The sequence below is a fragment of the Rattus norvegicus genome, chromosome 20 (assembly GCF_021556685.1).
Source record: "Rattus norvegicus strain SHRSP/BbbUtx chromosome 20, alternate assembly SHRSP_T2T, whole genome shotgun sequence".
Taxonomy (NCBI): domain Eukaryota; kingdom Metazoa; phylum Chordata; class Mammalia; order Rodentia; family Muridae; genus Rattus; species Rattus norvegicus.
Window position 1 is genome coordinate 2,495,105 of NC_141553.1, and position 27,794 is coordinate 2,522,898.

The 27,794-nt window shown below is 46.6% G+C and overlaps 1 long non-coding RNA gene and 4 pseudogenes across 2 annotated transcripts; 2 read left to right on the plus strand and 3 right to left on the minus strand.

Annotated features, from left to right (window-relative positions):
* RT1-V2-ps1 (RT1 class I, locus V2, pseudogene 1) lies at positions 1,737-5,757 on the plus strand (annotated as a pseudogene).
* LOC147998435 (uncharacterized) lies at positions 5,395-26,997 on the plus strand. 2 transcript variants are annotated; one of them, XR_015645341.1, is made up of 4 exons: positions 5,395-5,525; positions 24,408-24,527; positions 25,084-25,329; positions 26,547-26,997. It is a non-coding gene; the product is annotated as an uncharacterized LOC147998435 (long non-coding RNA). The 2 variants fall into 2 exon arrangements; XR_015645340.1 differs by having other exon boundaries at positions 5,405-5,525; positions 24,299-24,527; positions 25,154-25,329.
* On the minus strand, positions 9,685-12,155 carry RT1-P1-ps1 (RT1 class I, locus P1, pseudogene 1; annotated as a pseudogene).
* 2543a1 (class I gene fragment 2543) lies at positions 22,088-22,324 on the minus strand (annotated as a pseudogene).
* Nerg-ps6 (EST221625 related pseudogene 6) lies at positions 26,467-26,985 on the minus strand (annotated as a pseudogene).

Below are 27,794 nucleotides of genomic sequence, written 5' to 3' on the forward strand. Positions count from 1 at the left end.
AAAAAAAAACAAGGAAAGCTCAGAGCCTGAAAATATTCTAGGCTTATATTAGATTATCTGGAGGCTATACACTTCAAGGACTATGCCTAGTTACCTGACTGAGGCAGTAAGTCTCCCAGGAAACAATTACAACAGGACAATGAAAGATACTTTTACAACCCACTCTAAATACAATGTTACTGCAGCATCCTGTGAGTCAAATGGATATTTGCAGATCTTCTTGCCCTAGGCATTTAATTAAAAAAGAAAGGTAACATCTGCTACCACAAAAGATGATACAGGTTTATCAATTTTTCTCAAAAGGGTCTTTAAGAATTATTAATTGTATGAATATGAGTTCACTGTAGCTGTCTTCAGACACATCAGAAGAGGGCACCTGATGCCATTACAGATGGGTGTGAACCAGGAAGGGTTTGCCGAGAATTGAACTCAGGACCTCTGGAAGAGCAGCCAGTGCTCTTAACCTGTTAATCACTGAACCATCTCTCCACCCGCTAAACTCTTTTGTTGTTGTTGTTGTTGTTGTTGTTGTTGTTGTTGTTGTTGTTGTTGTTTTAGTGTCATGTTTGTCTTAGTCGTTGTTTTGTTGCTGTGAAAAGACAGGAGGACAATGGCAATTCCTATGGAAGAAAGCATTCCATGGGGCTGCTCTGCAGTTTCTGAGCTTAACATGGGAAGGATATTGGCAGGCGGGCAAGCAAGGTCCTGAAGATGGAGCTGGAAACTCTACATCTGGTTCCTCAGGCATCAGGTAGAGAGCCCCTGGGACTGGCTCTGGATTTGGAAACTTCTAAGACCACCCCCAGTGACACACCTCCTAATCCCTTTAAATAGTACCCCTCCCTAATGACCACGCCTTCAAGTCTATAGGCCAATGGGGGCCATTTTCATTCTTTTTGTTTGTTTGTTTTCTTTTTTTCCGGAGCTGGGGACCAAACCCAGGGCCTTGTGCTTGCTAGGCAAGCGCTCTACCACTGAGCTAAATCCCCAACCCGGACATTTTCATTCAAACTACCATATTCCACTACCTGGTTCCAAAAGTTTGTAGCCCTATCATAATGTCAAATGCATTAAATCCAACTTCTAAATTCCCCATAATCTGTCAGTCTCAAAAACCTTAAAAGTTCAGATTCCATAGTCTCTTCTGAGCCTCAAGACAATCTCCTAATTGCAACCTTTCTAGAAAGAAAATGAAGGTGCAGGTCCCATACTTCTAACACACAATGGTCCAGGAGGTACATTTGTGTTTCAAAAGGAAGGAAAAGCAGCAAAGTGAGGCAGTGTTAGATCACAGACTAAAATCCAGCTGGGCAAACTGTAAACTACATCCCCATGTCTGACGCCTAAGCTCTCTTCAGATCTCCAAGTCCTGTCAGCTGTGTTGTATGCAACACACTTCTCTGTCCAGGCAGGTTGACACCCGCTAGTGATTTTCCTGCTCAAATCATGAAGATTGGCATCTCCCATATCTTGGATTCTCCAGGAAACTCCAGGTCTTACTTTCACAGCTTCCCACAAGGACTCTCTGGGCCCCATTGTCACAGAAGACCCCACAGAAGAATCCTGTCCCACCTAACACGCAGCACAGGAAACACAGATTCTGGAAAAGTTCTCCATCTGCCATTTATTTCTTCCTCAATACTCTGACTGTTCTCAATCCCTTAAATTACCCACCAGTGAATTGCACAGGTCAAGGGGTTCACATTCAGATTCAGATGTTCAGTGCTGATGACAGCCTGGAGCCAACAGGATGCAGATACCCCAGTGTCTGTTGGACCAGGAAGGTTAGCTATGGAAGGGATGACAGTCAGTATAGGGACAGAGTGCTGGTGTCCCCAGGTCTCCCCCTTTTGTGCCCCATAACAAAAGCAAAAACCACCAGTCATAGTTCCCCAAAGTGATTTCACTGTTCCGAAGTCAGATCTTGTCACTTGGTCCCACGTGGCAGCTGTCCCAAGATAGAGAACAAGAGTCAACACTGTCAGTATGAAAACATCTCAAAGGCCCACCTCTCATTCAAAGGTCTCAACCTGAGAGGCCCCAGAACCCAGTTCTCTCCTGTTTGCCTCAGACCTAATACTATGTCCCCAGGTATCACCTTTTCAAGTCTCCAGAGACAAGTCAGAGGTCTGGGAACTGTTCCCATCTGCAGGAGAAGAAATACCAAGGCACACTCAGGAGACTGACATGCGGGGCTGGAGGAAGAACCTTCAGCTCAGTTCCCACCCTGAGTACCTCAGGCACAATGTTCCCTCACATACCGACCTACAGCAGGAGCCTAGCCTCTGTTTCCACCTGTAAGAAAAAAAGCTGTGAGAGTCCATGGAAGTCCTGGTCCCAGGAAATTTCCAGAACAATAGCAGCAGACCAGGGAAGGTTCAGGAGGCATGAGGAAGGAGTTGTCCAGGGAATGAACCCAGGACAGCCTGTGATCTGTAGCTGTGCAGGGTCCTTCCCCTCTGACCTCTGACCTCTGACCTCTAACCACAGAGATTCTTGTGTAGATCACCTCCACCATCAGGGTTATTCCTCTCTCCTTCATTTTCCATGTGCTTTACTGTCCGATGGGTGTCGGCAGACATATCCAGTTATGGCCTGGTTGTGCTTATGGTATATGTGTATGATGCTTATGGCATATGTTTATTGTGCTTATGATATATGTGTACTGTGCTTATGGTATATGTGTATTGTGCTTATGGTATATGTGTACTGTGCTTATGGTATATGATGGGTATTGTGCTTATGGTATATGTGTATTGTGCTTATGGTATATGATGGGTATTGTGCTTATGGTATATGTGTATTGTGCTTATGGTATATGATGGGTATTGTGCTTATGGTATATGATGGGTATTGTGCTTATGGTATATGTGTACTGTGCTTATGGTATATGTGTATTGCTTCTTCTTTACAATGGATCCTTGTGAAAGAACCAAGTAGCAGCCCTCACACACCTTTTTGCTTTTTCATCCACCTAACACCACCAATGATGAGACCTATGATGACCACACCACCAACAATGGCTATGATGCACATCATAGGCAGAGGAGGCTCTGGGACTGAAAGGGAAAGAAGGGAAAGTGAGGGTCATGGCTCCAGCCACCAGCACTGTCCTTCTCCAGGATTTAGAGAAGGTTCCACCTTTCCCTTGCCCCAGCTCTGCACCCACACACTCCCTACCCCATCTCAGGGTGAGGGACTGAGGCAGCCTCTCATGCTCCACACGGCATGTGTAACTCTGCTCCTTTCCAGAAGGCACCACCACAGCTGCCCACTTCTGGAAGGTTCCATCCCCTGCAGGCCTGGTCTCCACAAGCTCCCTGTCCTGAGTCAGGTCCTCCCCATTCAACTGCCAGGTCAGGGTGATGTCAGCAGGGTAGAAGCCCAGGGCCCAGCACCTCAGGGTGACATCACCTTCAGGTCTGGGGTGAAGGGTCACATGTGCCTTTGGGGGATCTGAGGAGAAAAGTTGGAAAGTTCAGTAATTTTTCTTTCTTCTTTGCCTTGAGCAGTGCCCATGAGGCTGTTGTGGGAATGGACTGAATCAGGTGCAGTAGAGGTCAAAATCTCTCTTAGGTAGCTTAGACACAGTGTTCTGGATAATCTAATATTTGGAAATTCTAGATCTGGGTTAAGGAGGCCATGATCAGAAACTTCAGGTGCTCACTAGGAAAAGTGACTTCTTCTCTGATCAGGTTGGCCAGACACTCAGCCTCACTGGAGTCAACTCCAAAGACCTCACGTGTGCGCTGAGAATGGGCCCTGAGCAAGACCATGGCTCCAAGGGCTGCAGATGCAAGTTTAACGGACTTGGTTATTTCAGGATCTTCCCTCCTTCCCTCCTGGTACACTGAGCTGTCCTGAGAAAAGGGTGAGGCCTGACAGAATTGAGAGCCTTTCCTGATAGATGGTGAGGAGTCCCAGGAGACCTTTCCTCCTCCCATGTGCAAGAGATGGAGAGAATGGGAAACCGAGTCAGGAAAAAAAAAACCAGGAAAATGGATGAACTTAGCATAGATAATATTAACCAAGGTCACACAAGCCCAGGAAGAAAATTACTCAGTCTTTCCTCCTGTGTGCGATATAGCCTACAGCATATGTATTTACGTAAGCAAGTGTACATCTGTGTAGAGTATAACATGACCAAAAGTCAACAAGAAAGGTAAACACTGGGAGGTGAGAGAGACTGAGTGCAGGTCATCACCTAGAGTCATGGAACAGGATAAGGAGCCAACTGTTTTCTAGTTCTAACTGTCCTGGATATCTCTCTCTCTCTCTCTCTCTCTCTCTCTCTCTCTCTCTCTCTCTCTCTCTCTCTCTCTCTCTCTCTCTCTCTCTCTCTCCCCCTCCCTCCCTCCCTCCCTCCCTTTGCCTGTTGTTGCTGGGTTTATATTTGATAATGAATTTGTAAAATTCAAAGTGAATCTCCAGCGGTTCAGAATGTGTACTCTACTGGATAGACCATCACTGAGATGTACAGCTCCTGTTGTGGTTAAATTCAGTGTCTGATTTTTTTTTTTTTTGGTCACTTTTAGAAAAAGATAAATAACTAAAAGCTAGAAGAGACAGGGGCATGATCCCAGCTGATGGTTTCCTCTTCCTCAGGACTGAGCCCGAACCAGAGGGCAGAGGGAGGAGTTGCCAGAGTCCATCCACTGCACCTGTGCGCAGCAGCGTCTCCTTTCGGTTCTCCATGTATCTGTCCAGCCACCCCACGCAGATGCAGCCCTTGTAAAGCTTTGCAGAGTCCATCCACTGCACCTGTGCGCAGCAGCGTCTCCTTTCGGTTCTCCATGTATCTGTCCAGCCACCCCACGCAGATGCAGCCCTTGTAAAGCTTTGCAACATCAGTCTGCTCCCACTTTCATCCCGTGATCTGCGCTACTGTGCCCGTGGCCTTCCACGTTTTCAGGTCTTTGTTCAGGGCGATACAATCGCGGCCATTGTAGGCGATCTGCCTGTGCCCACGGACAAGAGTCCAGTCCGACGCCACCTCACAGCCATGCATCTCCTGAACTGTGTGAGAGCCTGCGGGAAGCTATGGTCAGCTCTGTCAGCTCTTTGGGTCCTCGGAATCCCCTCAACTGAGAGTGAAAGTGGGTCTCCAGTTTTTGGTCCCAGGCGCATCCTCAGTTTCCCCCAGTTTCTCTGAGTTGGGACCCCGGAAATATCAGGCCCTGTATCAAGGAGGGGTGTTGAACTGTGACCTGGGGTAGCTCACCACCCTCGCTCTGGTTGTAGTAGCCTAGTGAGTTCCTCAGGTTCACTGGGAACCACTGCTTGTTTCCCTTGGCGACAACACCAATACTCCGGTCCCTCCTGCTCCATCTGCTGCGCCCGCGGCTCCATCCTCGGATTCTCCGCGTCACTATCGAAACGCACGAACTCCGTGTGGTCCACTTAGACGACCTAGATGAACCGGGGCTCCCTGAGGCCGTTGATGTAGCCGACAGAGATGAAGCGGGGTTCCCTGAGGCCAGGCCAGGACACGGCCACAGCGAGTGTGAGCCTGGGGCTGGAGCGCGGTGAGACCCCGACATCCTCCCAGGACCCCGGGGCGGGTGCATGGGCCGGGAGAGGAGCAGGACACAGAGGTCCGGACGCCAGTGGAGAAGGAGCAGAGAGTCTGGAGGGACCTGGCTTCCCTGGTGCTGCTCCTGCACCTCCCTGCAGAGGCCTTTTCCCTCCGGACCCCACACTCTGGCCCACTAGGGGGGCTGCCAGCAGCAGGAGCAGCAGGCGAGACGCTATCGCCCCCCAATTTAGATGCGGGGCGCATCTGAGTTCTGCAAGGTGCCTAGACTTTACTACCAATTCCCACGGCCACGCTGCTTGGTTCCCCAAGATTGCTTCACTCACTAAGGGATGAGAACTGTCATCGTCATCAGTATCCGGGCAGAAGGACCAGATATAGGTTAGGAGCAGAAGTCAAACTGGGGAGATGGGAAATCGCCACCTCTGGCCTTCCCCACCCCTGACCTCACTGCCTGGAGACTAAGACTTTACACTTAAAATTGAAAGAAACTGTTAAGATAAAAAGGCTGAATAGGATAATTCCTCATCTTTGAACATTGTAGCTTCAGCACAGAGTTCTCTCACTTCCCCAGGGAGATTGTTGGAGAACTGCACTTCTCAGGAGTCTGCTGCACTGTAGCAAAGCAGTTAATACTTCCGACAGTGACACTGATATTTCCCACAGTAACACCAAGAGTCCTTGGTGACCCTAGCTCAGGAACTCTCTCAGATCCTGTTTTCTTCTTGTTGTGTGTTCTCAAGGCTTCACTAGAGCTGGGGTCACATGACATATGGCTTCCTCATATGGCAGCTGGAAAGGACTCAGGTTTCTGCTGCCTGTCCCCAGGATTCCTCTGTCTCTATTTACCTAAGTCTCTCTTGAGACTGCTCTTGACTTACCCAGAGCCAACCATTAGATAGAGGGAGGGAGGGAGGGAGGGAGGGAGGGAGGGAGGGAGGGAGGGAAAGAGAGAGGGGGGGGGGCTGGAACACCTAAGAGGATGGGATTAATCCCATACCTGGCAAGGGCAGAGCTGCAAATCTGTAAATACTCACTCTAAATACAAAGTTACTTCAAGGGCTGGAGAGAAGGCTCTGGGTTTAAGAGTACTGGCTGCTCTTCCAGGGGTCCTGAGTTACATTGACAGCAACCACATGGTGGCTCACAACCATCTGTAATGGGTTCTGATGCCCTCTTCTGCTGTGCCTGAAGACAGTGACACTGTACTCATACATAAAATAGACCGATAAATATTTTTTTAAAAAAAACAATTTTACTTCAGCATGGTGTGAGTCAGATGGACTTTTAGTGATCTTTTTATAAGGCTTTACTTTTAAAAAAAGAACTTATAATTTGATACAACAAAAGAATATACAATTTTCTCAGCTTTTCACTAAAGGGTCTTTGCAGTAATTTTATAAAGGTCAACTTGTGTCTTCATTATTGTTCTCTTGCTGTGAAGAAACACCAGGACCACAGCAACAACAACAACAACAACAACAACAACAACAAAATCATTTAACTGCCAGCTTGATCACAGTTTCAGAGGTTTAGTCCATGATCCTCAAGGAGAGCAGCATTCTATCATGTAAGCAGGCATGGTGTTGGAGCAATAGCTAGGAGTTCTACAACTGGTTCCTAGGGCAGCAGGAGAGCCTCTGAGCCTGGCTTGGGCTTTCAAACCTTCCAAGACCATCCTGAGTGACCCACCTCCTAAGGCAGTAGATCAGCCAGTCTGTCAACCAGTGGCTCTATTAAGTGCCAAGTACCAAGGAGATATAACTGAGGAATGACCAGAACAGCAAGGAAGTTCACTAGACTGAGCTCCACCTGCCACAGCCCCATTCACATGCAGATGCCACAGTGGACTCCTGTCCACATTATACTCAATACAGGAAGCATAGATTCTGGAAGGTTCTCCATCTGCCATTTATTTCCTCCACAATATTCTGAGTGTTCCCAACCCCTTAACTTCCCCACCAGTGAACGGCTCAGGTCAAAGAGTGTACATTCAGAATCTTATTTTCTGTGTGGAAGTGAGGAGCTGCAGCCCAGGGCAACATGGAGCTAACAGGATGCAGATGTCTTCTACTGTCTAAGATTGGCTATGCAAGGGAAGACAGGCAGTGCACAGACAGGGTCCTGGAGTGCAGGGGTGAACTGGGCTCTCCAGATTTCCCCATTGCGTGCACAGCCAAAAACATAAACCCCCAGACATTGATGTCCAAAGAGAATCCACTGTTTCTATGTCAGAACTTGTCACTGGATTCCACCAGGCAGCTGTCCCAAGATGAAAAACAGGAGTCAGCACAGTCAGTAGGAAAACATCTCAAAAGCTCACCTTGCATCCAAATGTGTAAATCTGAGAGGCCCAGGGACCCAGTCCTCTCCTGTTTGCCTCAGCCCTAATCCAAGGTCCCTGGGTTTCCCCCTTTCAAGTCTCCAGAGACAATCAGGAACTGTCCCTGCCTGCAGTAGAAGAAGTAACAAGGCACACTCAGGGGACTGACAGGTGGCCTGGAGGAAGAACCATTAGGACACTTCCAGAACTATGACTTCAGACCAAGGAAGTTTCAGAAGTCACCAGGAAGGGAGATATGCAGGGAATGAATCAAGGCCAGCCTGGAGATCTGTAGTGTTTAGCATGAGGCTTATCCTCTGACCCCTGACCATCAAGAATCATGTGCAGAGCCCCCCCATCACCATTATGAATCTGTCTTTCACTGTAAGCTGAGTGTCTGCAAACAGACACAGAGATGGGCAAGACACAAATGGGTATGCATATTGCTTTACATAAAGAACCTTTCTTTAAAAAAGAGAGAGATTTGGGGAGTCCCCCGCAGTGGGCGGCAGCCGCAGCATTGGCGGAAGGAGGCTGCGGTGGAGAGAAATGGCTGGCAGAGACCCTTGTGGTCTCATCACCTCAGAACCTGAATGACACAACTTCCTGGAGATCGACGTGAGCAATCCCCAGACAGTGGGGGTCGGCCGGGGCCGCTTCACCACCTAAGAGATCAGGGTCAAGACAAATCTTCCTATCTTCAAGCTGAAGGAATCCACTGTTAGAAGAAGATACAGTGACTTTGAATGGCTTCGAAGTGAACTAGAGAGAGAGAGCTAGGTTGTCGTTCCCCCACTCCCGGGGAAAGCATTTTTGTGGCAGTTTCCTTTTAGAGGAGACGATGGAATATTTGATGATAATTTCATCGAGGAAAGGAAGCAAGGGCTGGAACAGTTCATAAACAAGATGAAATCATAGATAAAAGCTATACTCCATCTAAAATAAGACATGCCTGAGTTTGGCAAGGAGAGGCAAACCCTGAGACCATGAATGATTCGTCCGCACCAATGAAGACGTTGTAACTAACTTAGCATGCTGCAGACACTGGTGTAACAAACACGCATGCCCTGGATGTACTAACACTCACGCTCCCTTTCATTCTGCCTTGTTTGGCAAGACGTTCATTTGCTTTAGTGGAAACTCCCTTGCTTCTTCCAGCCTTTCTAAGTAGCTCTTCCCGCTGTGTCCCTCCGCATGCACTGTAGCCTCAGCCCTGTAGACCTGCAGTGTTCTGACTAAAGCTGCTGACTTGCTCGAATTTGCAGTTTCTGGGTCGTGTGGTTCTTGAATCTGATTGACTAGGATATTTCTCCCCACCCCTGATGTGTGATGTAACCACTTGGTCCTAATTTATGTGCAGGAGCACGACACCATTTGTCTCCAGTGCCACACATACGAGGTGTACTTTGTGTGCAGAATGTGTCTTCCTTCTGGCCTGTAATCCCCTTCACATGAGAGATTAATGAGGGAAATCTTTATATTCTGTATAAAACAAAATCAAATTTATATACTAAAATCATTTGTCTAAAATTTAAGTTGTTTTCAAATAAAAGTTGAAATGCAAAAAAAAGAGAGATTTATTTATTATATATAAGCGCACTGTAGCTGTCTCAGACACATCGGAAGAGGGCAGCAGATCCCATTACAGACAGTTTTGAGCTGCCATGAGGTTGCTGGGATTTGAACTCAGGACCTCTGGAAGAACAGTCAGTGCTCTTGACCACTGAACCATTTCTCCAGCCCATAAGGAACCACTCTTAAAGGAGAAAAAAAAGACACAGACTCTTCCATACCTTTGTTATTCTTCATCCACATCACAACACCCCTGATCATAAAATCTCAGCTGACCATAGCTCCAAGAACAGCACCAACAATGGACCTGAAGGCTCTGAGAAGAGAAGGGTAAGGACATGAAGGGAAAGTGAGAAACAGGATGATCACAGCTCTCAGCCCTGACCAGCTCAGGGTCTGCAGAAGGCTCCAGCTTTTCCTGACACCAGCTCTGCACCCACACCCTCCTTACCCCATCTCAGAGTGAGGGGCTCAGACAGCCCCTCATGCTCCACACGGCATGTGTATTTTTGCTCTTCCCCAGAAGGCACCACCACAGATGCCCACTTCTGGAAGGTTCCATCCCCTGCAGGCCTGGTCTCCACAAGCTCCATGTCCTGGGTCAGGTCCTCCCCATTCAACTGCCAGGTCAGGGTGATGTCAGCAGGGTAGAAGCCCAGGGCCCAGCACCTCAGGGTGACATCACCTTCAGGACAGGGGTGATGGGTCACATGTGCCTTTGGGGGATCTGAGGAGAAGAACTGGAAATTTGGGCATCTTGTGTTCTTCCTGGGAACCTCAGATGTGCCTGTGACACCACCTGGGAAGGAAAGGACTAGAGCAAAGGTCAATTTTCCCCAATAAGTTAGATATGGAGTTCTGGAAATTCTAGACCTTGGGCCCAGTTTCAGCTTTGTGTCTCAAGAACAAAAGGGACCCCTGCTTTTGTCTGGGTGGGGCTCAGAGATTCAGCATCACAGAGTTCACAGAGGTTGGGTGTGGGCAGAGAAAAAGGCCTGAGAGAAGCCATAGCTGAAAGAGATGCAGATTCAAGGGAGCAGCTTCCTGTTCTTTCAGGAACCCTGTCTTCATCCTGAGGAGACTCTGAACTGTCCAGAGACAAAGGTGCTCCCTTGGGAGAGCCAGGCTCTGATATAGTCAGGAAAGACAGGAGTGCTCTCCCCCTCCTATATTGAAGAGAGAGAGCAAAAGGCTGGAAGCTGCTGTCAAAAGAAGAGACTCCCAGTATTTCTGGTAAGATCAGGAATAAGAAGGGAGTGTCCACTCTCCCTCTCTTCCTTGATCTGGTGCTCAAAGCCTTAGCTATTTCAATTAGACAAGAGGGAGGCATGACCGGGAAAGGAAGCAGTCAAATGATGTCTGATTTCAGATGATACGATTCCTAAAGACCGTGTGGAGTCCTCTAGGAAACATGCAGGCCTAATAAACACTTATTATAGCTGGATACAAAATTAGGTTTATAGGGACCTATGTATCCTAGGAAATAAGAGAACTCCACAATGAAAACTTCAAGATACTGAAAAAGGAAATCGGAGAAGACGATGTTAGACGCTGGACAGAAAACCCATGCTCTTGACTGCCAGAGTTAATACCGTGAAAGGGGCCATACGAATAAAATTAACCTCCAGATTCCAGCACTACTATCAAAATTCTGATTTATTTGATAGGTTTAGAAAAAAAATACGAACAAGTATGAACAACCAAACAAACGTAAGGAGTAAGAACTGGAGGCGTTTCCATCCCAGCCTCAAATTACACCACAGAGCTGTAGTGGAAGGGACAGCCTGGAACTGGGAGAGAATAGACAGGAAATCACAGGCCTGGGGTAGACGTCCAGGCCATGACATGTCAAGATATGCATCCTCAGTATTCCACAAAGAGTGCAAGATACACACTGGGGGTGGGGGCGGGGAGGATAGCACATACTACAAATGATTCTGTGACACAGTATTCCTATATGGGAAGATGAATTCAAATACTTAGGTTTCACCTTCTACCAAAATTACCCCAGCTGAAAGTTTCTTCTTCCTCCGGACTGACCCCCAGCCGAGGACAGAGGGAGGAGAAGCCTGAGGCCGCCCCCCCCCCGCCCACCACCTGAGCGCAGCAGCGTCTCCTTCCTGTGCTCCTGGTTTCTGGGGAGCCACTCCAGGCACATGCCCTCCAGGTAGGCCCTGTATTTCTATCTGTGCTGCAGTGTCCGCAATCTTCACGTTTTCAGGTCTTCGTTTATGGCGATGTAATCACTGCTTTTGTATGTGTACTGCCGCGGAGGAGGCTCCCGTCCGACCCCACAGCAGACGCTGGAGTGTGTGTGAGAGCCTGCTGGACACCTCCTTTCACTGAAACTGAATGTTGGTCCCAGGTCTTGGGTCCCAGGGTGTTCCCACAACTTCTGGGAGTTCCTAGGATTTGGGACCCAGGACATCTCTGGCCCCTCAGGTCACTCAATGCCCTCGATCATCTCTTAGTATCTGGTTACCCTCCCTCCAAGTTTTGGTATCAAGCAGGGTCCACAGGTTCACTTGCAAATCTGCTTGTTGCCCTTGGCAACCTGTGCTGCAGCTCCCAATGCTCAGGTCCCTCCTGCTTCACCCAAGTCGTGTGCCTCATATCTTTGAAATAAACCCCCACACCTATAGACACTTGATTTTTGACAAAGAAGGCAAAACTGTACAATGGAAAAAAAGAAAGCATCTTCAACAAATGGTGCTGTCTAATTGGATGTCTACATGTAGAAGAATAAAAATATGTCCATATTTACCACTCTGCACAAAACTCAAGTCCAAGTGGATCAAGGACCTCAACATAAAATTGGATACACTAAATCTAAGAAAAGAGAAAGTTGGAAATAGCATTAAACACCCTGGTACAATAGAAAATTTCCTGAACAGAACACCAATGGCTTAGGTCCTAAGATCGACAACTGATAATTGGGACTTCATGAAATTGAAAAGCTTCTGTAAGGCAAAGGACACTGTCAGCGGGACGAAGTGGCAACCCACAGATTGGGAAAAGAGCTTCACTAACCTTACATCTGACAGAGTGTTAGTATCCAAAATATATAAAGAACTCAAGAAGTTAAACTTCAGGAGATCAAATAACCCAATTTAAAAGTGGGGCACAGACCTGAATGGATAACTCTCAACAGAGAATCTTGACGGGCCGAGAAGCACTTAAAGAAATGTTTAATATCAGTTACCAGGGAAAAGCAAACCAAAACGACCCTGAGATTCCACCGCACACCCATCAGAATGGCTAAGATCAAAAACTCAAGGGACAGCATGTGCTGGAGAGGATGTGGAGAAAGTGAAACACTCCTCCATTGCTGGTGGGAGTGCAAACTTGTACAACCACTCTAGAAATCCGTCTTGTGGTTTCTCAAAAAGTCAGAAATAGTTCAAGCAAGAAGACCCTGGCCATATACCCAAAAGATGCTCCACCATACCACAAGGACATCCGCTCCACTGTGTCCATAATAGCCAGAAACTGGAAAGAACACAGATGTCACTCAACTGAAGAATGGATACAGAAAAGGTGGCTCATTTACACAATGGAATACTATTCAGTTATTAAAAACAAGGACATCATGAATTTTGCAGGCATATGGATGGAACTAGAAAATATCATGCAGACCCCAAAGGACATGGATGGTGTGTGCTCACCGATAAGTGGATATTAGTCATAAAGTACAGAGTACCACAGACCCAAAGTAGTTAAACAAGAAAGAAGATCCGAGCAGGGATGCTTGAAGGAGAAACAAAATAGGGGACAGAGTGAGGGAGGGAAGTGGAGGGGGATCAGGTGGTGGGGGAGACAGGAGAGAGGCCCAGATGGTCAGGAGAATGGATAGAAATCTACAGTTGTTAGGGGTGAAGGGATGGGGGAGGGGAGAATCTCTAGGAACTCACAGGAACGTGGGATAGAGGAGGCTCCCAGGAGTCAATGTGGGTGACTTTAGCCAAGATGCCTAACACTGGGGACATAGAACCTGAAGAGGGTACCTCTTGCAGCCAGACAGGATCCCCCAGTGGACAGATAAGGACACTAAGCCACCCACAGAAATTTCTGTCCAGAATTTATCCTGTCTAAAAGAAGTGCAGGGATGGAGCAGAGAGCAAAGGAAAGGCCAGCTGGTAACCTGCTCAACAGAAACCCATCCCATGGGCAAGCATGGATTAATGATACTCTGCTATGCTGTCAGTCATACAGGAACCCAGATAACTGTCCTCTGAGAGGCTTTGCCCAGCAGCAGACTGAAACGGACATAGATACCCACAGCCAGACATTAGACGGAGGTCGGGGACACTTATGGAAGAGTTGGGAGAAGGACTGAAGGCCTGGAAGTCAATAAGAACCCCACAGGTAGACGATCAGAGTCAACAAACGTGGGATCTCCTGGGCTCTTAGAGTCTGAGCCTCCAACCAAAGAACATACATGGGCTGGAAAGAGGCTCCCTGAATATATGTAGCTGACAGGCAGCTCAGATTTTTATTTAACCATTTCCCTTATATTTTTATTTAAATTGGATATTGCATACATTTCAAATATTAACCCCTTTTCCAACTTCCTTTCTGCAAACCCCCATTCCATCCCTCCTTACCCTGCTTCTATGCTCCCACACACACCCACCCATCTACCTACCCACCCACCCACTCTAGCCTCACTGCCTTAGCATTCCTCTACATTGAGACATCAAACCTTCACAGGACCAAGGGCCTCCCCCCACCCCCATTGATGCCAGATAAGGCTCCTTCAGCTCCTTCAGTCCTTCCCCTAACTCCTCCATTGGGGTCCCTGTGATCAGTCTGTTGGTTGGCTTCAAGCATCCACATCTGTATTGGTCAGGATCTGTCAGAGCCCCTCAGGAGACAGCTGTATCAGGCTCCTGTCAGCAAGCACTTCTTGGCATCAGCAATATTGTCAGGGTTAGGTGTCTGCATGTGGGATGGATCCCCAGGTGGAGAAGTTTCTGGATGGCCTTTCCTTCAGTCCCTGCTCCACTTTTTGTCCGTGTATTTCCTTTTGACAGAAGCAATTCTGGGCTAAATGTTCGGAGATGGGTGAGTGGCCCCATCCCTCAAACCTGGGGCCATGCCTAATCTCTGGATATGGTTTCAACAGGTTTTTTTTTCTCCTCTTCCAGGGGTAATATCATCCCCGTGGTATCCTGGGAGGCTCTTGCTTTCCTGGCATCTGGAACTTTCTGATTGCTATCCCCAGCTCCCCATCCCCCATTGCTATATACTTCTGTCCAAGTTCCTGACCCCCTTACATCTACGCCATCTCCTCTCATACCTGATTCTGCCTCTCTTTTTTCCCTCCCCTCCTCTCTTCCTCCCAAGTCCCTCCTACCCATTACTTCCCTTGATTATTTTGTTCCCACTTCTAAGTAGGACTGAAGCATTCACTCTTTGGTCTTCCCTCCTCTTCAGCTTCATGTGGTCTGTGAGTTGTATCGTGAGTATTCCAAGCTCTTTGCCTAATATCCACGTATCAGTGAGTACGTACCATGTGTGTTTTTCTGCGACTGATTTTTCTCACTCAGGATAATATTTTCTAGATCCATCCATTTGCCTGAGAAGTTCATAAAGTCATTGTTTTTAATGGCTGAGTAATATTCCATTGTATAAATGTACTCTATTTTCTGTATCCATTCCTCTGGTGAGGGACATCTGGGTTGTTTCCAGTTTCTGGTAATTATAAATAGGACTGCTATGAACATAGTGGATCATATGTCCTTATTACATGTTGGAGTATCTTTTGGGTCTGTGCCCAGGAGTGATATAGCTGGGACCTCAGGTAGTACAATGTCCAATTTTCTGAGGAACTGCTAGACTAATTTTGAGTGGTCGTACCAGCTTGTAATCCCACCAACAATGGAGGAGCGTTCCTCTTTCTCCACATCCTCACAAGCATCTGCTGTCACCTGAGTTTTTGATCTTAGCCATTCTCACTGGTGTGAGGTAGAATCTCAGGATTGTTTTGATTTGCATTTCCCTTATGACTAAAGATGTTGAACATTTTTTTGGGTGCTTTTCAGCCATTGGTCTAACTTTGCCTCCATGTCCCCTCCTATGGATATTTCGGTCCCCCATTTAAGAAGGGGTGGGAGCATCCTCATTTTGGTCATCCTTCTTCTTGAGCTTCCTGCGGTCTGTGGATTGCACCTTGGGTAATTCGAGCTTTTCCTCTTATCACTGAGTGCATACCAAATGTATTTTTCTGTGATTGAGTTACCTCACTCAGGATGATATTCTCTAGTTCACTCCATTTGCCTATGAATTTCACGAAGTCATTGTTTTTGATAGCTGAGTAGTACTCCACTGTGTAGATGTACCACATTTTTTTAATCCATTCCTCTGTTGAAGGGCATCTGGGTTCTTTCCAGCTTCTGGCTATTATAAATAAGGCTTTTGTTGTATGTTGAAGCATATTTTGGATATATGCCCAGGAGTGGTATAGCTGGATCCTCAGGTAGTGCAATGTCCAATTTTCTGAGGAACCTCCAGACTGATTTCCAGAGACGTTGTACCAGTTTGCAGTCCCACCAACAATGGAGGAGTGTTCCTCTTTCTCCACATCCTCGCCAGCATCTCCTGTCACATGAGTTTTTGATCATAGCCGTTCTGACTGGTGTGAGGTGGAATCTCAGAGTTGTTTTGATTTGCATTTCCCTGATGACTAAAGGATGTTGATCATTTCTTTGGGTGCTTTTCGACCATTGAATATTCCTCACCTAAGAATTCTTTGTTTAACGTGTACCTCATTTTTAATAGGGTTATTTGGCTCTCCAGAGTCTGACTTCTTGATTTCTTTGTAATTTTGGATATTAGCTCTCTATCAGATGTTGGATTGGTGAAGATCCTTTCTCAATCTGTTGGTTGCCATTTTGTCCTAATGACAATGTCCTTTGCCTTACAGAAGCTTTGCAGTTTTATGAGGTCCCATTTCTTTAGGAGTTATGGGGTTGTTTAGATGGTTTATCAGTTCCCAATTTAACTTTGGTACCTGGTATTTGTCTAGAAAATTCCTCCAGATTTTCATGTTTTGTTGAGTATAAGCTTTTGCAGTAGGATCTGATGTTTTTTTTTTATTTCCTCAGATTCTGTTGTCTCCCTTTTCATTTCTGATTTTGTTAATTTGGACACACTCTCTGTGCCCTCTGGTTAGTTTGGCTAAGGGTTTATCTATCTTGCTGATTTTCTCAAAGAACCAGCTCTTGGTTTTGTTGATTCTTTGTATAGTCCTTTTTGTTTCTACTTGGTAGATTTCAGCCCTGAGTTTGATTGTTTCCTGCCTTCTACTCCTCTTGGATGTATTTGCTTCTTTTTGTTCTAGAGCTTTTAGGTGTGCTGTCAAGCTGCTGACCTATGCTCTCTCCTGTTTCTTTTTGCAGGCACTCAGAGCTATGAGTTTTCCTCTTAGCACAGCTTCCATTGTGTCCTATAAGTTTGAGTATGCTGAACCTTCATTTTCATTAAATTCTAAGAAGTCTTTAATTTCTTTCTTCATTTCTTCCTTGACCAGGTTATCATTGCGTAGAGGGTTGTCCACGTTCCATGTATATGTGGATGTTTTTTCCTTATTGTTGTTGTTGAAGACCAGCCTTAGTCCATGGTGATCTGATAGCACGCATGGGATTATTTCTATTTTCCTGTATCTGTTGAGACCTGTTTTGTGACTGATTATATATGGTCAGTTTTGGGGAAGGTATCATGAGGTGGTGAGAAGAAGGTATATCCTTTAGTTTTAGGATGGAATGTTCTATAAATATCTGTTAAATCCATTTGATTCATGACTTCTGTTAGTTTCTCTATGTCTCTGTTTATTTTCTATTTCCATGATCTGAGTGGGGTATTGAAATCTCCTACTATTATTGTGTGAGGTGCAATGTGTGTTTTGAGCTTCAGTAAGATTTCTTTTACGTATGTAGGTGCCCTTGTATTTGGCGCATAGATATTTAGGATTGAGAGTTCATCTTGGTGGATTTTCTCTTTGATGAATATGAAGTGTCCTTCCTTATCTTTTCTGATAACTTTTGGTTGAAAGTCGATTTTATTCAATATTAGACTGGCTACTCCAGCTTGCTTCTTCAGACCATTTGCTTGGAAAGTCGTTTTCCAGCCTTTCACTCTGAGGTAGTGTCTGTCTTTGTCTCTGAGGTGTGTTTCCTGTATGGAGCAAAATGCTGGGCTCTCTTTATGTATCCAGTCTGTTAGTCTATGTCTTTTTATTGGGGAATTGAGTCCATTGATGTTGAGAGGTATTAAGGAATAGTGGTTGTTTTTTCCTGTTATTTTCATATTTAGAGGTGGGATTATGTTTGTGTGTCCCTCTTCTTTTGGTTTTGTTGCAAGGAGATTACTTTCTTGCTTTTTCTAGGGTGTAGTTTCCCTCCTTGTGTTGGGCTTTTCCATCTATTATCCTTAAAGGACTGAATTTGTAGAACAATATTGGTAAATTTGGTTTTCTCATAGAATATCTTGGTTTCTCCATCTATGTTAATTGAGAGTTTTGCTGGATATAGTAGCCTGGGCTGGCATTTGTGTTCTCTTAGGATCTGTGTGATATCTGTCCAGGATCTTCTGGCTTTCATAGTCAATGGTGAGAAGTCTGGTGTAATTCTGATAGGTCTGCCTTTATATGTTACTTGACATTTTTCCCTTACTGCCCTTAATATTCTTTCTTTGTTTTGTGCATTTGGTGTTTTGACTATTATGTTATGGGAGGAATTTCTTTTCTGGTCCAAACTGCAGTTCTGCAGGCTTCTTGTATGTTTATGGGCATCTCTTTCTTTAGGTTAGGGAAGTTTTCTTCTATAATTTTATTGAATATATTTACTGGCCCTTTAAGTTGGGAGTCTTCACTCTCTACTATACCTATTTTCCTTAGGTTTGATCTTCTCATTGCGTCCTGGACTTCCTGTATGTTTTGGGTTAGGAGTCTTTCCGATTTACATGATCTTTGATTGTTGTGTCTATGTTTTCTGTGGTATCTTTTGCTCCTGAGATTATCTCGTCTATCTCTTGTATTCTGTTGGTGATGCTCGGATCTATTACTCCTGATCTCTTCTCATGTTTTCTATCTCCAGGGTTGTTTCTCTTATGCTTTCTCTATTGTTTCTATTTCCATTTTTAACTCCTGGGTGGTTTTGTTCAATTTCTTCTCCTGTTTGGATATGTTTTCCTGTAATTCTTTAAGGGATTTTGTGTTTCCTGTTTAAGGGCTTTTACTTGTTTACTTGTGTTGTCCTGTATTTCCTTAAGGGAATTATTTATGACCTTCTTAAAGTCCTCCATCATCAAGATAGAATGTGATTTTAAATCTAAATCTTGCTTTTCCGGTGTGTTTGGATAGCCAGTGTTTGCTTTGGTGAGAGAACTGGGCTCTGATGTTGCCAACTAGTCTTGGTTTCTGTTGCTTGGGTTCCTGCACTTGCCTCTCACCATCAGGTTGTCTCTGGTGTTAGCTTCTCTTGCTGTTTCTGATGGTGACTTGACCCTCCTGTAGGCCTGTGTGTCAGCACTCCTGTAGACCAGTTTTCCTGTTTTATTTCAGCCATTTCTGGGAACAAAGTGTTCTGCTCTCAGGCATGTAGTCACTCCTGGCAGCTGCTTTTCAGCTCTCATCGAGGGCAGCAACCTTAAGAGTCCTGCCCACAACTGGACCTAGGTCCCTGTGCACAGGGGTCACAGATGGCACAAGGCTTTTTCCTCTTGGTTCAGTAATGTGGGCAGAGAGTGGTCTCCTCTGGTTTCTCAGGAGTGCCTGCACCTCTGAGGGTCCAGCTCCCCCCAACCCCCACCCCCATGTGATTTCAGTGCAGGTAGCCATTTGACCAGTTCAGTTCAGTTCTGGGCCCAGAACTAGATAGTGAGTTCCTGCAGCTGACTGCTCCTATATTCCTGTGTCCAGAGGCACTATGCAGTTTCCTCTTGGGCCAGGGAAGTGGGCAAAGGTGGGCAGAAGTGGCAGTCTGTCCTGTGGTCTCAGGATTGTCCCCACTTCTGGGTGTTCAGCTCACTTTCCCATGGGATTTGGGAAGGGGTAGCTGTGGGAAGGGACAGTCAGTGGTCTTAATCACTGAGCCATCATTCCAGGATGTCTAGTCTTAATGGGAACATATGTAAACATTCTCGGTTTTAAGCTTCTTATTCAATGGATGATTTCAATTTATGTTTGAGCTTTTAAAGAACTTTTGTAATAAAAAAAGATTCTTGGAAAAATCATAGAATCTATTCCCCCAGAAAAACACAAAAAACTAGCAACGATGACATTGCATGGAATTATAACTTCAGACCAGGAGGAGAGAGCAAGATTAGGAGGAAGAGGGAGAAGGAAAGCAGAGCAGAATAATTTAGAAATTAAAAAGGAATTTTGAAATTAGGGGTTTTTTGTTCGTTTGTTTGTTTTTGGAGAATTTCTGGGGAGAGGACTTTTGGAGCGATTTTAGAGAAGAAGAATGTAGAAATAAAGATGAATATAACTTTTCAAAGTGTCCCTTTTTCTTCCTCTCTATTTCACTCAGAGTCTGAGCTGCTAAATTACTGCAGAGAAAAGGACAGGATACTTTACTTAGCAGAAAGGGCTAGCTGCTTTACAGTGAAACAGGGACCCAGGAAGAAACCCTTGTGGAGGGCTAGTGTTTCAGCAGGGAATCAAATCCTGCAAAAGCTGGAGATTAGGGCAGTGGGGGAGGGTGTTGGTGCCTCAGCTCCTCCAAGTGATGCATGTTTTTTCCTGTTGAGACAAACTCAGTGTCTGCTGTGTGTTCACACCCCAGGTGAGTGCAGGCCCTTAATAACATATCAGAGAGAGGTTCTGTTGATCCTCACTGAGGAGTAGGGATAGGGATAGTTCTCTCTTCAACCTTCTTTCTGTCCAGGTTCCAGATAGGTGGAAGGTGATCCTAATCAGTGCTGAGAAGTCAGATCCACTCACCAGAGAAACCGCTGTCCTGCTGCCACTGCGCTGTGTGTGCACCCATGCAAAACCCTTAATGAATTTGCAAAAATAAAAGTAACCCCACAGTTTTAGCATCAAGATATTGAATGTAGAGTTTAATCCTCCCCTAATATTGACACAGTCCAAAAAAGGCTTGACTGGTTTATTTTCTCTGCCAGTCAGGAAAATAAGTCAGGAAAAATCTCAAGAGCAAGTGCCAGCTGCAGAGAAAACTCCAACATTGCATAGAATTCGCATTTGAAGAAAGCCTTTTATTGTGGCTCATGAAGCACATGTAGGAGAAACAGGAGAAAGTCTCTCTGGGTCTGCAGATCTTTCTGTACTCAGTCCCAAGTCCTCCTCACCAATAGTCAATCAACAGTCAATGGAACTGAAGGGCAGGGAGGGTATGGCTAACAGGGCAGACTGTTGTCAGGTTGGCCTGGGGTGGAGGGACTGTGGGCCCATTCCTGGGGATAGCATCTTGCCACAAGCCATCCTTCTGAGGACTCCTTCTCCCTTTTCACTCAGCTACAGCCAGACTCCTTTCTGTGCCCACACTACTCATGACTGTGAGTACAGTGGATGGGGTGGGGTGGGTTGGTAGGGGAGGGCTGATGGGGACGTGGTCACACCACTCTTTATCCCATAATAGTCATAAAGGACATTTGGAACACAACCTGGTGGGTTTTTTTTTTCTCATTTGCTTTGTTGTTTTTGTCGTTGTTTGAGTGTTTGTGTGTGAAGTTACTTTGTGGTGGTGGGGAGTGAGGGTGTGTGCATGCATTCCACCAAGCGCTTGTGACAGTCTCAGAAGACATTTCAAGAGACTGGCTTCTTCCTTCCTGTGGATCCCTGGGATCACACCCATGTCCTCAGGTGTGGCACGAGCCTCTCTTGATGGCCCTCTGTATTGTTTTTATACTTTTATGTGTGTGGCTCCCCTTCAGAGATCACCAGTCGGGGGCTGAGAATCACTGTCAACCTTCGTAGGTGACAAGACTTAATGTGCAGAAGGAGAAGTTCCTGTACCTCAGAAGAGCGTCATCCATGGGGCCCCAAGAGAACCTAACAGGTGGCAATAACTGTGCAACTGCGTGGGAATCATTAAGAGACAGTCAATAAGAAATTACATCCAGGTTAACACAAATCAAAATGCAGAGGAACAAGCAGCTGAAAGCCTTGTAAATGAAGCCACCATCTGTTTGACAAATTAAAAGAGAAATAGAAGAAGGCCCACTGCCGCGTGCAGGCTGACCAATTCCGCTGTCATCCAGTTTCAGATCCAGCACGTCGAGTCAGTCTACCCCAACATCTCCTCCATCTATGAGCTGCTAGATCGGGGGGGGGGGGGGGGGGGAGGAGCGAGTGCTGCAGAACCAGATCCAGGAACAGGTCCTGAAGCATGGCTGTGACTGAAGCCGCCTCCCACCTGCAGCCTGCAGAGCAGGAGCCCAAGACACCCATGGAGGCTCCCTTGATGTGGGGGCAGGAGAGAAGTCTGCAGAGACCGAGCGTTTCTGGAAATACCTGAGACCGGAATGTCCAGGGAAAGACGCCTTTGCACAGCGAACTCACAAAATTGGAAGGAGAGATGGAGGAACAGAGCTGGGTGTCCAGGGTCGAATGAAAAAACTAAGGACTGTGATGCTCTGGTCCACGCTAAGCCAGAAACTGCAATTTCCTGCTGCTGAGCTGCTGACTACAAAGGGCTGGTGTCAGTAGCCAAGCAGGGTCTTCTGGTCCAGTAGGAAAGTCTGCTCTGGGCCCTTGGCTCTCTTTCTCTGCAGCTCCCAGTACTCAGGCAACTCCTGATGTAGCTAAGAAGCCCGCGGTTCAAATCACTGTGTCCCTGTGGAAGCTCACAAAATAGTTGTTGTCCCCCTAGCCTTCCAAGAACCAGGGCTCCTCCAGGACAGGGCAGTGAGGAAATACCACAGTGAGTGTGATCCTGTGGAGTGTAAGGGGTGAGGGCATGCAGAGGGCTGAAGGTGAACATTGCTCATGACTGGCAACAGGGGTAGAAAAGTGTCAGGTGGTGTGGTCAGAAACGCAGGGGCGTGGCTTCCCCAGTAGCCACTCCCCCTCTTCTCTGCAGAGGCCATTTTCCTCCCCCTCCCAGCTTGTACTCACAGGTGCTATACTGGTTAGGAACCAGGGCAGCCACCAGTTAGGCAGATCTTGAGATGCAGGGCAGGTTTGATTCCTCGGGATCTGTGCAGACTTTATAACCAGTGCCCTTAAACAAGCTGGCTGCTTTTTCAGGATCTCACTATCCAATAGGGGTGATAATAGCCAACTTGTCATGAGTGCCAGTACAGAAGGAGTTCACTGGGGTGGGGTGTGAAACTAGGGAGATGGGGAAGAGCCTGCTATGTCTACTCCATCCCAGACCTCAATAGCAGACTTGTCCAGACCCTGTGTTGCTGGAGAGAGCACTGGCAAGTAGCCCTCTCCCCACACCTTTCTTAACCTGGAATTGAGAAGAGACCTACAGGAAAATCTTATTTCTTCATCTCCTTCCTCTTTCCTCTTCTTCTTTCCCTTCCTACCATAAGACCCCAAACTCTGGCTTTTACATTTTATTACATTACTGTATGAGCATGTGCCCGTGTACATACATGCATTCCTGTATGCATTTGTGTGTATGAGTGTATGTGCGTGTCTGTCTGTCTGTCTTTTTGAATGTGTTCCCAGCCATCATCTGACTGCAGCACAGATGTGGAATTCAGAGGGAAATTGCCAAACCTGGTTCTCTCCTTTCACTGTGTTGGTCTCAGGGATAGCATTGGTAGCAAATGCTTTCTCAACTAAGCCACTAAACTTGTCTTCCAGCTTATATATGTTTTCTTCTAGAGCTGCAGGAGTTTTCCTTCAATCACCTGAGACCAAGATCTATGTTTACCAAGGACACCTGACTTAACCATAAGGTTTAATTAGTCAATCACAGTAAAAATGACTGTTGGTTGAAGCTATTCTAAGATGATCTCGGGTTACATGAGTTCTCATGATTGGAGGTGAGAGTCACACAAATTGTCATGCCCTGGAGAATGTGGCATGCCTGCCCAACTCAGCACCAGGGATGCCACCCCTAGCTCAACTCAGTGAGCAAGGGAAAGTTTGCAGAAGCCCCTGAGCCTCCAGCACTTTCTATATTAGAATCACAAACCATAAAGTTAGAGGAAGAAGCAGAAGAGGTTAAAGAGCTTTGTGGGAAACCTGGTGACCAACCAATGAGCTCTTGAATATTTGTATGCTAATTCATCAGCAGTCACTGTGATTGGCCTGCACCAACTCACATATTTTAATAAGACTGACAAATCAAGCTTGCTGGAGTCACATCAGTCACTAAGCAGTCAGTCACAGACAGCACGTGGTGCAGCACAAGGCAAGTGATCTGCAGGGATCCCCAGGACCTATTTTCTAGAGTTCTTCTAGAGCAGGTTAGAAGATCTAGTGTTCACCATGAACCAGAGCCTCTTACTCTTGGTAAGAAGACCTAGGATCTACATCAGGTGGGAAAGCCATGAAAAGACAGTTTGGGGAGGAGACAGGTCAAAGTCCCATACAGCCATGACCTCAAGTGAAGTTTTCCTAGTGGAGGTCAGCATTTCTTTTCTGCAATCTCCCTTGACTAGCAGGGCTCAGCTCTCATACCCTGTCCTTTTCTTGTCCTGGGGATCTGAGCCTCATTGCAGGACCCTCACTTCCTATACAGAAGACACCATGGGCACCCTGAGTATCGTGGGTGGTCCTCTAAGGTCAATCATGCAGGGTCCCTCATACCTCCTGTCTATTTTAAAAGCCAAGTCTTTAGTTTTCAACTGCAAAGTGCTGCATGAAAGTCCTTGTGGGGAGGTCTATGCAATGGGCATGATACCGAGTGATCATGGTGGCCTCCATTGTCCCTCTGGTAAGGCAGACGCCTGCTCCTTCCTTCCTTCCCTGTACTCTGCCTTGGCTTTAAGAACTTCCTTCTCTGTGAAGCAAGGGATGCTGTCCTAACTCTTGATTTTTCTTTCTGCCCTTAGGATGTTTCTCCCTTCAGGCTGAGACTTCTTTGGTCTTTCTCCAGTTCTAGGCTTTGGGAGACTGCAGCCATTGTGGCTGGCACAGGAGTGTTGGGAGCTGCAGCCCTCTGGCTGTGCTGGGTAGGTAGCCCTCTTAGCTTGTCTTTCACGTCTAAGGGAGAAAAGGAAAGGGAGAGGGGCGCACTGAGGACAGTATGTGAAGGTATGTGAAGGATATTTTTCATCATTTTGTCACTGTAAGTCTTAGAAATGAGACCTTACAAGACTATGAGAGGGGCTCAGGCCCCTCTTCTTCTTATTTTCAAATATATAATATATTTTTGTATTTTAAGATTAATTTTATGCCTACGTGTTGCATGTAATAATTAACAAACAGGCGCGCGGCAGCATTTGCGATCTGCCAAATCTGTAAGTGTTGTCCCTCTGGAAGCGGCTGTGTAAGCAGCAGCCACCATGTATGGGGCGAGGCAGAACAAGCTTGCAATGCGGGTAGCAGGGGCAGCAGGGCAAGGGCAGGAGGGGGACTCAGTGCCAGTCCGGGCAGCTTTGCCAGCGGCGGGACTCCTGGATCAGAGCCGCCCCTTGCGCTGGAGCCCTGGAGTCTCCTCTTGAGGTGGAGCGGCCCCAGGCTTTGCCCTGCCACCCCGACCCCGTGTGGCAGGATGTGGGTTTTCAGTATTGACTGTTCGGAAGTCCTGCTGACCTGGCTGTGGATAGAGGCATTTCCTCTCTCCTTCCTCTATCAGCTATCAATGCCCAGTCCCCAGCTCGACAGCGAAAGCACCTAAGAAATGGCCATAAGTATCGATAAAGATGTGCCACAGTTTACTTCTGTCCTTGGATTTGTCTCAAAAATAAAGTGACTAATCTACCATCACCGTAGGCATTCAGCGAATGCTTCGGTTTGGAGTCGCTATTGCTGGTACGTCTTTAATTCTTTGCATTACTGAGCAGTTTCAGACAGGACATGAGAGAAGTTCAGCCTTGTTAGTTCCCAAGAGGAGACTAAGACTACAGAAGAACTCACATTATCAGAACTTTGTTTTCTGATCCTGACATTCTTAGTTTTGGAGCTGATGATAGGAAGCCTCTGAATGGCTTTTATGGTCCCAGCCATGTGCCCCCTGTGGCTAGCTGTCACCAATCCCCAGAACCCAGTAAATTCAAAACTCTAGAGGCTTGGAATTTATCAGTCAGTTTTATATCAGTAATTACTCAACCTCAAAAATGATCACTCAAAGACCACAAAACTCACTTGATATAAACAACAGCTGCACTCCTGGATGGGGCAAATGTGCTATATTATTCTATTCTTCTTCTGTAATATTCATCACTACCTGTGGCTACTTCAAGTCAAGTGGATCCTTCTTCCCCCATCTTGTCTCATCCCTGTGTCTTCTCTCTCTCTCTCTCTCTCTCTGTCCCATCTCTAAAACTGTCAGCCCGCCTTCCTTTCCCACTGCCCAATCTCAGGCTCTAGTCTTATCTTTCACCCAACCTAACCAGCATATAGAGAGCAATCCAGATATGAGCATGTTTATTTTATGTGTATGAGTACACTGTCTTCCTGCACACCAGAGGAGGGCATAGGATCCCATTACAGATGGTCGGTCCTGAGCCACCATGTCAGTGCTGGGAATTGAACTGAGTACCTCTGGAAGAGCAGACAGTGCTGTTATCCTCTGAGCCATCTCTCCATTCTGCGTAACTCACTCTTGATAATTCCTCCAGGTGTGCCTGCAGGCTACTTCCCTAGGCTACTCTGGATACTGTCAAGTGGGAGATCAATTCTGACCAGCACAGTCTACATTTAACATTGACCTGAGTAAATAATTTCTTCAATCCTGCTGGATTTTCTGAAGGTCAATTTCTGCCTTTCCATGTGGCCAGACTCCTTGTCCCTGACTGAACAGGTTTCACTGTCAGCTTCTCTGTTGCCTCCCCCTGCTTTCCTGGTGAGCCTGTTCACTCTCTCATGGTTACAGGCAAACCTCCACACACCTCAAATCTTTATTTTTTTCTTCTACCCACAGCTTTGTAGAAAACTCCTTCAAAACGTAGTAGGAAAATTGGGATAACTGTGTTAGAAACAGGAAATGTTCATGGTTTGCAATATGGAAATTTCTTCCTGATTTTCAGGGGAGAATTAGAAAACCAGGATCATCCCGTGAGCTGGAACCACTGAGGCTGCCAGAAGAGGATCCAAGCCAAGGGCACACCAGCCCTCCTGATGAACACAGAGACTAAATGATCTCCACAGATTCCCCAGCAGCTCTGGACAAAACCATCAGAGGCTGCAGATGACTGCTGGGCTGAATGCAAAACTCTGTCAGGGGTGATCAAGCAGTGGGGGTAGGGGCCAAGGTTTGGGTCTCAAAACAGGGTTTTACTCCCTGGCTGTCCTGGAATTTCCTGGGTAGATCAGGCTGGCCTCAAATTCAGAGCCACCTGCCTGTGCATCCTGAGTGCCAGGATTAAACATGTGGGTGAAGATGCCTGGCTAGGGAACCCTCATTTTTTATCAGAGACATGGTCCTTGTCCTCTACTCCATGTCCAGAAAATACAGAATAAATTCTGAAAACATCTGAATATGCTGGCAGTTCTGTTTGTGTGTGTGTTGGGGGTAGGGGTGTTGGACAATAAGAAGAAATAGAAGGGAGGCAAAGAGAAGGACTGGAGGGCAGAGAGTAGGCCACAGAGTGGTGGGCAGGAGAGTGCAGGGCAGGGGAGTAGAGGGGCAGAGTGGAGGGAATGAGAGTGGAGGGAAGGAGATTTGGTGGGGCAGAGTGGAGGGGAGCAGAGTGGAGGTGGCAGAGTGAAGGAGAGCAGAGTAGGGGGACATAGTGGAGGGGAGCAGAGTGACCAGTAGAAGAGTGGTTGAGTCATGCCCAAATCTGTTTCTTTCCTAGTCTGACTCTCCCACTCTCCACTTTCTATACTTTGTGCTCCTGCCTTCCTCTCATAAGCACACAAGTCAGGGTCCTGTTTTTAATCCTCCCTCACTCCTGGTGATCCCCTTTCTCCCCTGTATTTATCAAGCTCCCAGAGCTGCTCCCAGTAGCCTGGAAATCCTCTAAAGCAGCTGAGCTCCTGAAGCTTTGTGCTGCCCAACTGCCTGGGATCCCAGCACCAAGAGCTACCTGCACTGCAGTTAAACAGGGACATCATGAGAAACACGTGTGGAGTGCTGGAGTTTAAGCAGGGAATCGGGCATTTCTCAGTTGGCATCACTCACCAGACTGACTTCCATGCCCCACACTACTCTTGCCTGTTAGTATAGATGGGTGTGGTTGATGGGTGATGGGTGGGCAGGGTGTGGTCGCACCTCCTAGCCAGGGACATTCTCTCTGTGGTCATTACTGTCAGAAAATAATAGGTGGACCAAA